We start from the raw sequence: 11,733 nt of genomic DNA on the forward strand, positions 1-11,733 counted from the left end.
TCTCACAAGCTTTGTCAGAACCATGGGACTCATAACTGCTCGCAGGAGTTCCTGGGTCCTGATGTGCTTCATGGCTGATCCCAATTCCCTACTAGGGTGAGATCTGGGGGGAGACACAGCCCCTCCTCACACTGTGTTCCCAAAAAGGGGAAACCTGGGGGAATAAGACAGAAAAGAACCCTGAGGTATTGCAGCTCCATGCCTCTTGCCTGGATAGGAAGGAAAGAAGCCTTGCAGCACTTGTGTGACACACCACAGAAGAAGAATTGGACTGTGACTCAAGGAGGCATTAGAATTTCTCTCAAGTATCTCCAGCCTTTGCAGTGCAAGATGGCTCTAAACAGAAAGGAGCTCGGGGCTGTGACAGCCATCCTTGCCTTGTCCTGCTCCAGCTGTTTGCAGCAGGGAACTCTTGCTGAGCTCCCTCGCCCCTCTGCCCAAGCCAGCAGCGTGTGGAGGACTCAGCAGGACCGAGCAGGCACCCAGGCCCTGCTGCTCCAGCTCATTGCCCTCAGCATATCCATTCCACACAATGAAGAGTGGTCAGTTAAGGGCACTTACACCCTAACCTGCCACAGCTGCTTTTCCCAAAGGACACCTGTCAGTCTCCTGAGGAGACAGAAGAATGACAATATTGCCATTCTTCCCTACAAACACAGAAAAAAGCTGACACATATTTCCTGTAAGAAAATAATTTCAAATCAGCAAGGGTGGGCCACAGAATGCTCTTGCCAGTACATTCCTGTATGGACTCAGACAGGACCAGTTTCGTAAATGGGGAAGATGCAACATGTTCTAAACTGTGCTGTTTTGCAAAAACTCCCAAGGATTTGTTCCAGAGGAGAAAGGCACATGTGATTAAGAACGTGGTTTAACTTTTCCCTACTACTACTACTACTACTACTACTATTATTATTATTAATTATTATTATTATTATTATCACCTAATCTTTTAATAAAAACTCTCCAATCAGCAAGCCCATAATCCTTCACTGAACCCCCTCCTGTCAAGAACTTAAGTGCCAATTTGTCTCCTCCATGCTGAGTGTAAATCTGAGGCCCAACTCATTCCTGGGGCCATTCAAAATCACTGTAGAAGAATAACTGCTTGGACAAATGTCTCACAAGACCATTGGGTGCCTGTTGCATTCCTGTTTTCACAAAAATTTTAAAGGCTTCCAGCATTCAAATCTTCCCTCTGACTTCATTTAAAGAGCTCTGGATTGGGTATATGCATGTGTCTCCCTAACCTTTTGAATAATTAATGTCACCTAGACCTTTAATTATTGTCCCAATCCTCACTTACCCCTCTGCAGTTTTCTGAATTTCTTTTCTATAAAGGTGCCCAGTGTGTCCATGTCATGTGAAATGAGACTTTGCTGCTTTTATAAACAGTCCAAAAATACAAACTTTCAGTTGGTACTTCAATTCTGTGAACAGAATTTTACTTGCTTTGCTTTTATAAATAAAGCAAAACAACTAATAACCACACTGCTAGAGGATTTACAGTTCTATTCAGAAGTGCTTCAAAAGTATGCAGAAAATACTTCTGTGTAGACTTTTGTGCCCTCTGACTCTCTGAGGTACTGATACATTCTTTCTTTTTTTCTATTCCCTAGCTTCATTATATTACTTGAAAATGAACTGCATATGCTACTTATTGGCTCATGCTCCACCTCCTTGTCAAAATCATTCAGCATTTTATCACTTGCCTATTTTGTTCTGACATTTCCCCAGTTTTGTACTATCAGGGAATTTCATCACCTTACTACTTATTCTTTCTTCCAGCCTACTGATATGCTGCATAAGTTCAACAAAATTGGTGCAAATAATGATTCTTAAGGCTTTCCATTATTTACACCCCTCCAAACCAACCTGCTTCAATTCACAAGACTCCCATGTTTTCTGTACCCAAGATCGTCTTTCTTTTCTTTTTTAATCAAAGAAAGTATCTCTCCCTACGCCGTACTTATTCACCCAACAGATTAGTCTTTTGTGCTATACCATTTCAAAAGCTTTGCTAAAATCCTGGTAAATCATGTTTATAGGCTTCTCTGTCAGCACTTGTGGCTATTCTCTAAAAATACTCTTTATTGAAAATTTTAAGCGTGATCCTCCCTCTGTGAATCTTTGCCTTCCGTCCTTCATTAAATCAAAACTTTCTTCTATGGTGTCTTTGATTAGCCTTCCTCTTCTGTTCCTCACAGTTTAAATCAAGCTCACAAACCAGTAACTTCATGCATAAGCCTTATATTCCCAGTTAAATGCTTGTTTAGTGGCCCTTTCCCCAGTTGTTGATGCTTCTTCTTTTAAAGACTGCAAGTTTATCCGCTTAATGTTTCCTTTTCTCTTCAGCTGCTTTCACTGAGAATTTTGGAATGGATATTTTTGTAAGTAATTCATTGTGTATTATACTCCATTATATTACCTCTAATCTGTACTTCATTCTTCTCCATGGGGAGGAGATGCCACCAGCTCAACGACAATGCATTTGTTTAACAGTACTGGTTTCCTTGATTACATATACCATTTCTGGATCTCCTGTACCCATGCCCCTTTTAACTGAATACCTATTCCCTATACGAAATAACCAAAATATCACTTATAGCTTCTAATGCATGGCATCTACAGTCTTAGGCTTGCAGGCATCCCTAGTTTGTTCTCTACTCCTTTCACACTTCTCTTCCTTGCCTGATCAAAAATGGGTTTGATGTGTACCTGTTACCCCACTGATAACCTCCTGTTTACACCTAATTACATAATTTGCCCTTGTCACACTACTGAAGGGGACTTTCAAGGCATTTTCCCCTCAGTTTTAGCACAGACTGAATGTATGGATCAATAACAGAGCTGAGACAACCTGCTGTTGCCAAAAAAGAGTGACACCACACTTCTCACATCGTCTAATTCCCTTCTCCCATCAGTCATTCACTCAGTTTCCCTCACCTAAAGGGTGGAGTTAATTCAACCTTTTACACTGACAGAAAAAGAACCTGACAAGAGAAAGCGAACAGCATCCAAAAATCATATGAAAATAACAAGTTAAGACACTTAAAACTTGCACACTAACTACAGCAATTTGCCAGTGCTAACTCCTAATGCTGCCAGCTGATTTTTTTACATCATTATTTTATTAAACATTAACAGTGTGCTTGGCCCTTCGTGATACACAAGAGCAACCATGGTCCTAGCTTTGTCTATTTAGCCATTTTTCATCAGAGTTCAGATTAATTTTGACAGTACCTTAATTAAGGATTTCTTTCTTACCTTCCTGGATGCTTATTTTGTCAACCTTAAGCTCTTAGAAAACTAAGCATATGTTAGCTAGTTTCACTGCATAGTTAGTTATTTATCTTGCTTATGGGGCACTGTCATCTTCCTTTTTTCTTTTTAATTGACTAATCACCAACTCTTGTAATTGCTCACACAAAACCCTTTAATTAGTATTTCCTGATTACTTTTAAAAACATGTTCATGGAGATTTTATGAGTATTTTTCTGTTCTGTTTTGGTTTATCAGGGTCTAAATTATAACAGAGTCTGAGCGTACATGCCTGTGGAAAGAAAACAATCAATCCCATAAGGTAAGCAAAATGGAAAGAAACATTATTTTTCCTCATTTCTTTCATTATGGTTACTTATTGCATACACAAAATATATTGAGTCAGAAATACAAATGTTCATGTTAGCAGCCCTTACTTTATTCTGCTTGAATTCATGGTCTGCTGTTCTGTCTTTCACCTTTATTCTGGAGTCTGTATTTAATCATGTCTGTCTTCAATGTCTCTTAGTTACAAACCTTTTCCTCCCCTAGCTGACGAAGAGCATTAGCTTGCAATGTCTCACATCCCCGCACAGAAAAAAACACATCTTGCCACATTTAAAAACTGCATCTCTTCCCTTTGAGATCTCTAATCCTTTAACTCTCTCTAGGCCTTTCAAACTCAGTACTGAAGTGAAATACCTGTCAGAAAAGTAACTCTAAAACCTGGCAGCACATGGTTGTATTTTTATTTTCTCTCTCAATTACTTCATATTAGGCTTGTGTAATTTATGAATACAAGCAGCTTAAACTACTGTGAATTTGATTTGGGATCTAAAAAACAAATATAGTTCTTTCTGTCTTTCTGTCTGAGGGTCTGATCCTGGGTGAGGCTGTCTCTGAGCAGTGCTCAGGAATTTGGAGCTGTGTCAGGAACTGAACTTTCTGTCAGCATCCCCACCCCTTTCTGTCCCCTAACATTGCACATAAAGCCAAAGGCAATGGGCCCCTCTGAAGCCCTGGAGCTGTTAACCCATCCAGAGGCATCCCAACACTTAGCATCTGTGTCAGATCCACTGTGTGGCCACGGACATTGAGGAAGAACTATGACCAGCATCACACTGATAATTCTGCAGAGGAAGTGGCATCAAAGCAAAGGCAATAGAGTTTGACTTGGCAGGTCTGAGATTCAGAAAGCTGATATTCTGGGTAAGCTGATATTTTTTCCCTTTTAAAGTTGGGTTTTTTGCTTTGTTTTTTAAAAAAGGCATACTGAGACCGACTGTCATTCAATAAAGCCACTACTTTCTTCACCAACAATCAGCAACAGATGTAGGCCAATAAAATTAATAGTTTGCAAGTACGCACAAGAGAATACTCTTGTCTCTTTTCTCCATCACAGATTTTGTAAAAGCTCTCTGGATTTTAACAGAAAGGCAAAATCAGGAGCTTTTTATATACTTTTTTTTTTTTTTTGTAATTTCAACACTACGACTGCTTTTCTCCCACTCTGTGGAGAATTAATGCTGATTAATTTCACTTTCCAAAGTGTGACTCAGGACCCTCCCCCTACCCTTAATTGTCCACTTTTAACTCAAACTGAATTCTGCACTATTACTTACCAAGATAATTTAATCCTACAGAATAGAACTTGTGCTCAAAAATATGCAACATTAATATTAATGTACAAACAGAAATATATTACTCATACATAATATATAAGAAATTAATTTTCATTGAAGTATCAAGAGAAGGAGTAAACCCCTTAGATCCTTCTCATGCAATTAGCTCTGCACTTGGGGAAGTCAATGGGACTTCACAAATGAGGGCTTCACATGATAACACGGCCAAGACTGGGGTTTTAAAAAGGCACTACAAAATATGCCATGAGCAGAGTCCTGCAATCATATTGCTGTGATTTTGGTTCTACCCTCCATGGATACACTTAGGCCACATCAACATGAACAAATACACTGGTAGCATCTGAGCTGGCACACAGCTGCTGACACTGCAATGACGCTTGACTGTGTGCCCAGCTGAAAAACCTCCTCTGGGGCAGTGCAGCTGCCCAAGGAAGTGGTGTACCAGCAAAACAAGCACTCTGCTCAGCCACTCTTCAACACTACCCACAATGATTTGTGTCTAACTGGCTTTTCTTCTGTGAAGAAATACTTGGTCTCCTCTGAGGGAATTAAGGGAACTTCACAGAATTGCCTCTGTCCTATTTCATAATCTTTTACTTTCACATTAATTCTTAAAACACCAGCAGCTCCTCTTAGGTACATCCTGTAAAAAGTTAATGTCTTTTTACATGGGGCTTCAGTCTACCATTTTCCTATCTTAAAAAAAGGATTGCAGAATTTGTTTCAGAAGCAGAATGCCATACTTCTAGGTTTGAAGGACTTCACCCACTCAACCACCATCATACAAACCAGCTGTGAAGCAGGGAGCATATGAGAAATGAGGAGCTATGTTTAAGACTGATAGTTTGGGAAAATTGCCAGGTGATGCAGACAGTCCCTGCCTAGGCCTGTGAGAGAAGCACCAAGCAGAACAGAATCAGTTACAAGTTGGCCACTGTCTGGGATGTTTGCAAGGATTTGTAAGCAGACAGCTATGTTCCTATAGGTTGGCCCTAAACCTATTTCAGCCATAAGAGCAGAAACCAAGAGGATTGTTGTAGTAGTGGTAAAGCAAACACAGAAGGAAATCTGGAAACTTGAAGTCTCAGATCATTCTTTGTTGGTGAACCACCCCATTTCCTACTGGAAAATGTAGCGAGAAAGAGGTGGCCTTCCAGATACGAAAAGCCATTAGATGTGCCTTTTTAGACAGAATGCTGTGAAACATCTGAATAATAAGCAAAAAACAGAGGAAATGTATCCCAACACAGGACACCAAAATTGTAGACTTATAATCAAAGGGGATAAATAGCTTCATTCTCTTTTACCTCCCACCTTGCTTTTGAGTACACAAGCAGAAAGTCACTTTGAAATGGCTGCCTTTCTAAGTGGCTGTATTTCTAAGACACTCTTCAAAGGCATTTCACAGGCATTAAAAATAATTCCTAGAAGTGCACATTATTATTGGTAGGACTAAACTGAGATGCTCAGTATCAGGAAGGGCCCTGCCCTTTTATTCACTGACTTATGGAGCCATATACCAGCAATAAAGGTTTATCCACCAAGGAACAACAGGGTAACATCAACATACATCTGGTAGATGGGCCCAAATATGGGTAGAAGCCACAGAAGAACACAATGGTTGAGGTTGATCTCTGGGGATCCTCTGATCCAGTCCTCCTGTTCAAGAAGGGTCACCTAGAGCCATGCCACATCCAGATGACTTGTGAGTATCTCAAAGGGATACACAATCTGTCTGGGTAACCTCTGCCAAGGCTTGGTTGCCCTGGAAGTGTTTCCTGATGTTCAGAAGGAACCTCCTGTGAGTCCATTTGTCTCCTCTGCTTCTTGTCTTAGAATGTCACACGGTGAGGGTGGATGTTAGCAAGAGACAAATCTCTGCTGTCATACTCAGCAAAACATGCTTTATAAAATAGTACAGGTCATATTTATCCAGTAATTTGTAATACAGTGCAGGAAACAGTATAAACAAAGTATGGCTTTGGCAGGACAAAAAGGTATCTCACAGTTTTGAACCACCAAGCATAAAATCAACTATCTGCTATCACAGAGCTCTGGCAGATCAAAGAACAGTATCCTTTAATAAGATACTACATGTCAAGTGGTTTTCTTTTGTTCATTTTGTATAACTTCATGAAACAAGCAGTACTGGGGCTACATACCCATTTTAAATTAATGGTTAGCCCATTTTATTTCCCTCATGACAGAGTGACAAATCTGGGTGTTATCTTTGTTGTACAAGACAAAAAAATACACACATCATATATAACAACTTTATTGAGGAGTGGTGAAAAACAGTTCTCATGTACAGTCACTTGAGAAGCTGGCCTGTGTGTCTCACAAAGAGCAGATCATAGTTTCCTCCTATAGCTTCATGTCTTGTGTTCACTTGACTTTTGCATATAAAACAGGTATAAACTTCAGGAACTGCCATCTTCCTGGGTTGGATCTCTTAAAAGCCTCTCTCCTATTTGGATTCTGTTGCCTGCTGGGTCACCTCTTCTTCTCTTATTGTAACAACTTCATAGGCTTTGAGATTACTATTAATCTATGAATTTTTCCCCTGAAATTGGCCAAGAGTAGTCCAAAAATAAGAGGCAGAAGTGAGAAAATCCTCTAGAGGTCTGCAAACCAGCAGACAAATGGAGATGTGTAATGACTTCCTGTGTCTTGTTCCTAAAGATGATGAGGCTAGAAAATTGTCGGAAATTTCTTCTAGTTTCTACCCAATTCTGAGATCACACTACAAACACTCATAACTACTGTGATTTTCCTGTGGGGCTGTGCAGAAATTGTGGCATTCCATACCAGCCAGCTGGCCAGCAGGTACAAGTACAGGGAAAGCCCCAAAAGGACAGTGGGCTGCACAGCTGAGCTATGGGAGCATGCGCCTCATGGATGTTTTGTCTCATAAAGCTTTGCTGAATCTACATCTGCCCTCTCTAGAGATCCTTAAGGACTCCATCCACATTCCTGTGACCCTCTATGGTTCTTCTGTGTTTCTTCAAGCACACATTCCACCCCCCAACCCTGGTTCATTTTAAGGAAATCTTGGTTTAGTGCTCTTGAAAATTTTGGAGAAAACATGTTATCCTTTCATCTTCTCCTGCAAAGTCTTCCATGAGTGTGAAGAAGACGCCTCTCCAAATTCCCCATCTGAAGCCTCTGGCAAATAACAAGACAGACAAATAGCATTAGATTTTAATGATCAGTGGACAGGAAACTAAGAAAATTCACTACAATTTTCCCCCTTGCTTCTGTTCAGCAGCTCCCAGCCAACATATGGCCTTCCTTTCACAGACTGAACTCATGGTGTGTGTGTGAGGTGAGAAGTTTGAAGCCTAACTTTGGTAGGATTTACAGCAACAGGATAATAATACTATCCTTGTAAAATTCAAAGAGGATCCTCATGGCTCACCACCAGACAAAGAGAAGAGAAATGCTTAAGCTGGACCTTATCAGCCAATTCCTGGTAGTGGCACTAGCAGAAATTAAAGCATAATGCAAAGTGGAGGTGGCCTACTGTGGCAAAAAACCCCAGGCTAGCCCTTCCTAAGAATAGATATGGTCACACTTTAAATAATACTTTCCTGAAAGCAGTGTAAAAATGATGCCAGAAGACAAAACTGGTATTTTTAGTGAACTCATTTTGAAACTCCAGAAGCAGAAAATATGTTTGTCACAGATTAGTTCCACAAACTATTTCAAAGCCAAATCTTTGTGCCAGCAACAAACCTTCTTCACCTTTTTCTGTCCCTGGATCCAAAATACAGCATGAAAATAACTTGTTCTGAGCCTGGATTCACTGACAGGAAACCCAAGGCACTACTTATGTTTACATTACAAGTTTATGTGCTTATTCATAAAAATCCTGTAGTCAGAATGATCAGCTTGGATTGCTGATGAGGAGGATTATTTTAATTTCTTTATGTATTTCAATTAAATGCGTGAGTATAGATTTCAGTGCATTTTTTCAGTTAAAAGCACTGTGATTTATATTGCTAAAATGCTATTGCTTGCCCTGCCAAAAGCATGCATCTGGGAACATTTCTGGGTTGCTTACAGTCTTTTCTCTCTTCTTTCCGCCTCTGACTGCCAGTGCATGCTGTTGAAATAAACCAGTTACTTCAAAAGGCAGTTCCTATTTTTTGTCTTTGTGGGTCTGGCAGTGTTTTGAGAAGTGGGGGGAAGAATAGTAAGAGAATAAAGGTAGATTCAGAGCCCATGAAAAAATAAAGAGGAAAAAAAGTAATGATAAAAGAGTACACCTACCTGAGCTCCAGTCTTTCTCCCAGGGCGATACCGTTTCTGGATTCATCTTAAGTTGGAGAAGTTGAGTTTCAAGGAGCCAACAGCTCTCCACAGCATCTGAATTTTGTAACCCCCATCTCTGCAAGCTCATCGTCAGACTGCACTTTCATGGCTCCTTCCAGAACAGTGCTGTGATGTGCCGGTGTCCCCTGCTGTGACATGCCCATCCTGGCATACAGCTCTGCACAACCACAACAGGACAGAAGAGCAGCCCCAGATTCTGCTCTCCAGCTGGTGTGACAGTTGCAAGCTCTCTCCTTTGTCCAGCATTTTTGATACTCTCTGAAATAGTGAGTTTCTGCAAATCTTTTGCCACACCTAAATAAGCATCTTCACTCCTGAAATGATTTGGCCGTGTACTCATGCTGCTTCTTCTCTCCTCAAGACCAGAAAACCCAGAGAATTCTTGTATTATTAATAAAGGACTGTCTGCATTGCCACAGGTAATACAGTATTCACATGAGCTTCACATTCATGGAACAAAGTGATACAGAAGCAATTACGCTTCTACTCAGAAAGTCACCAACAGGACCCCAAACTGAGCACAGTTGCACATGTGGATGCTCTACCATAATTCAGTTTAGACATTAAACTGTGTGTGCAAGCTGGAGTCCATTCCCTCCTCCCTGCCAGCTAAGAAACAGACAATATAATTTATTGCAATATTATGCTGGTGTGATTCAGCAAGTACAGAAGTCTTGCAGCTTAAGAAGCAAGGGCACACTTTCTGCTGAGTCAAGAGTTCTCTCATTAGGTGCCTGACAGCATAATAAGGAAGAAGAAGAGAGTCAAGGCCACACAGATTTTCTTGAACAGATTTTCATCTTTGAAGCGCTTTACAAAAACTGTATTGTAAGTAAGCATGGAAACACACTTTTCAGGAAATATCTATCTTATATCCTGAATAAGGAAAATGAAGCAGAAATGTTCAAGCAGTTTTGGCCAAGTCAGCAAAGCAAATGAGTGACAGAAAAAGGTCTAGTTCCCAATTCACCAGCATACCAGACCTTGTTCTCTCCTTTTAGACAGTAACTATCACTGAGGTTATCACCCTAGCCCAAAAGTGTGCTTTCAGTGTGATTCAAGATCTTTACAAGAAATCTAAAACCAGCTGAATCCAGCACCTCATTAAAGCTCAAAGATTAACTTGCAAATCTAACATTTTAGAGCTCTTTCAAAAGCAGCTGTTCATCTGTCTGTGTGATAACTCATGGGTACTAGATTCAGCAGTGTGATGGACTTAATGAGTTCTGACCTGCTCCTTGACTCGTTGCAACCAATGATGAGCACTAGTCATAATTTTCTATCCCAACCAGAAGGTAACTTTCAGTGGAGATGATTCAGGTCAACATTTTTCACTCAGCAAGTGGGGTGAGCTCAGCAGGTGACAGCTCAGCTGAAGACATTATACTGTGGTAAGGTAATTGCACTCTACCACATCACTGAGAACAGACTAAAAAGGGAAATTTTCTAGTTCAACCATGAGAATACACAGCAAAGAATCTAGAAGTGACACCTCCAGTGCGATCTTTTATCCTAAAAAGGTATTTTCAAATATTCTTATCATTGAAATCTCTTACTGAGTAAAAAGGGGTATTCAGCAATATTAATGGTCTGACAACTCATCTCATTTATGCAAGATAACTATTTTTCTTGCCTTAGGAGTGAAATACTCTTTATATATAGGTTGAAATCTCAAATCACGTGACTCTCAATAATGCAAATGAAACTTTCACTCCTTGATATTATTAATACTGTTTGGTGAGAATTTCCTCAAAATTGCATGTTTAAGTAGCTCCCTTCAACATCCCCTTCAGTTCAAGAAACATCCTTCCAGTGGAGTATGACAGCCAGTGACTAATAATAAATTTTAATAATCCATTTTTTTGAATTGTTTATGTTATATGCTTATGTTTTTACTTCCCTCAGTCTGGACATCCAATCTATAGTTTTAAACATCTGCACATTCCCACTTTAAATTTTGATTCTCATTGCTACATAGCTTGCATCACTAGAATTTGAACCAGTAATATCTGCTAGAAAAATTAATTATCTTTCAGGATTTTACAAACGTGCATTTATGGTTTCCAGAACTACTAATGCTCTATCAGGAATTTGATAGCTTTGTCTTCCCATGAGAAAAGAATCTGAAAGTCTACTTTACTATGTGGACACCAGAACCATAGACACTGAAAATTCAATTTACATCCTCAGAATGGAGGTGGGGGGTAAATGCTGATTTGAAGGAGACAAATGCTATTCACAAATGTGTAGTTAAAAAAGCTTTTTTATCTTAGATACACTTTTATGTAAAAATCAAAAGGATTAAGAAGAGGAACATGATGCCAATTAGCAGTATAACTAAGAACTTGGATTATACCTGATGCAAGTACAGGAAGATTCACTAATGATACTGAAGGTAACTGATCTTATATCACCACAAAGGGCTCTCAAATCTCTTTTTGTCTAGTTTACAAGCAAGAGAAAGACAAATTGGTAGCATCTTAGCATGGTAACT

General features: G+C 39.8%; 1 protein-coding gene and 1 long non-coding RNA gene across 14 annotated transcripts in view; both read right to left on the bottom strand.

The window, feature by feature from the left end:
• ZNF521 (zinc finger protein 521) overlaps window positions 1-11,733 on the bottom strand; it is a 230,201-nt gene that overhangs the window by 120,570 nt on the left and 97,898 nt on the right. The window lies entirely within an intron of this gene.
• On the bottom strand, window positions 7,164-11,637 carry LOC139585602 (uncharacterized). Its single transcript, XR_011677180.1, has 2 exons — window positions 9,177-11,637; window positions 7,164-8,069 (listed from the first exon to the last, which is right to left on the bottom strand). It is a non-coding gene; the product is annotated as an uncharacterized lncRNA (long non-coding RNA).

Source organism: Agelaius tricolor, unplaced genomic scaffold (genome assembly GCF_023055355.1).
Source record: "Agelaius tricolor isolate 1412-34295 unplaced genomic scaffold, bAgeTri1.0.p SCAF_2, whole genome shotgun sequence".
NCBI classification, from domain to species: Eukaryota; Metazoa; Chordata; class Aves; order Passeriformes; family Icteridae; genus Agelaius; species Agelaius tricolor.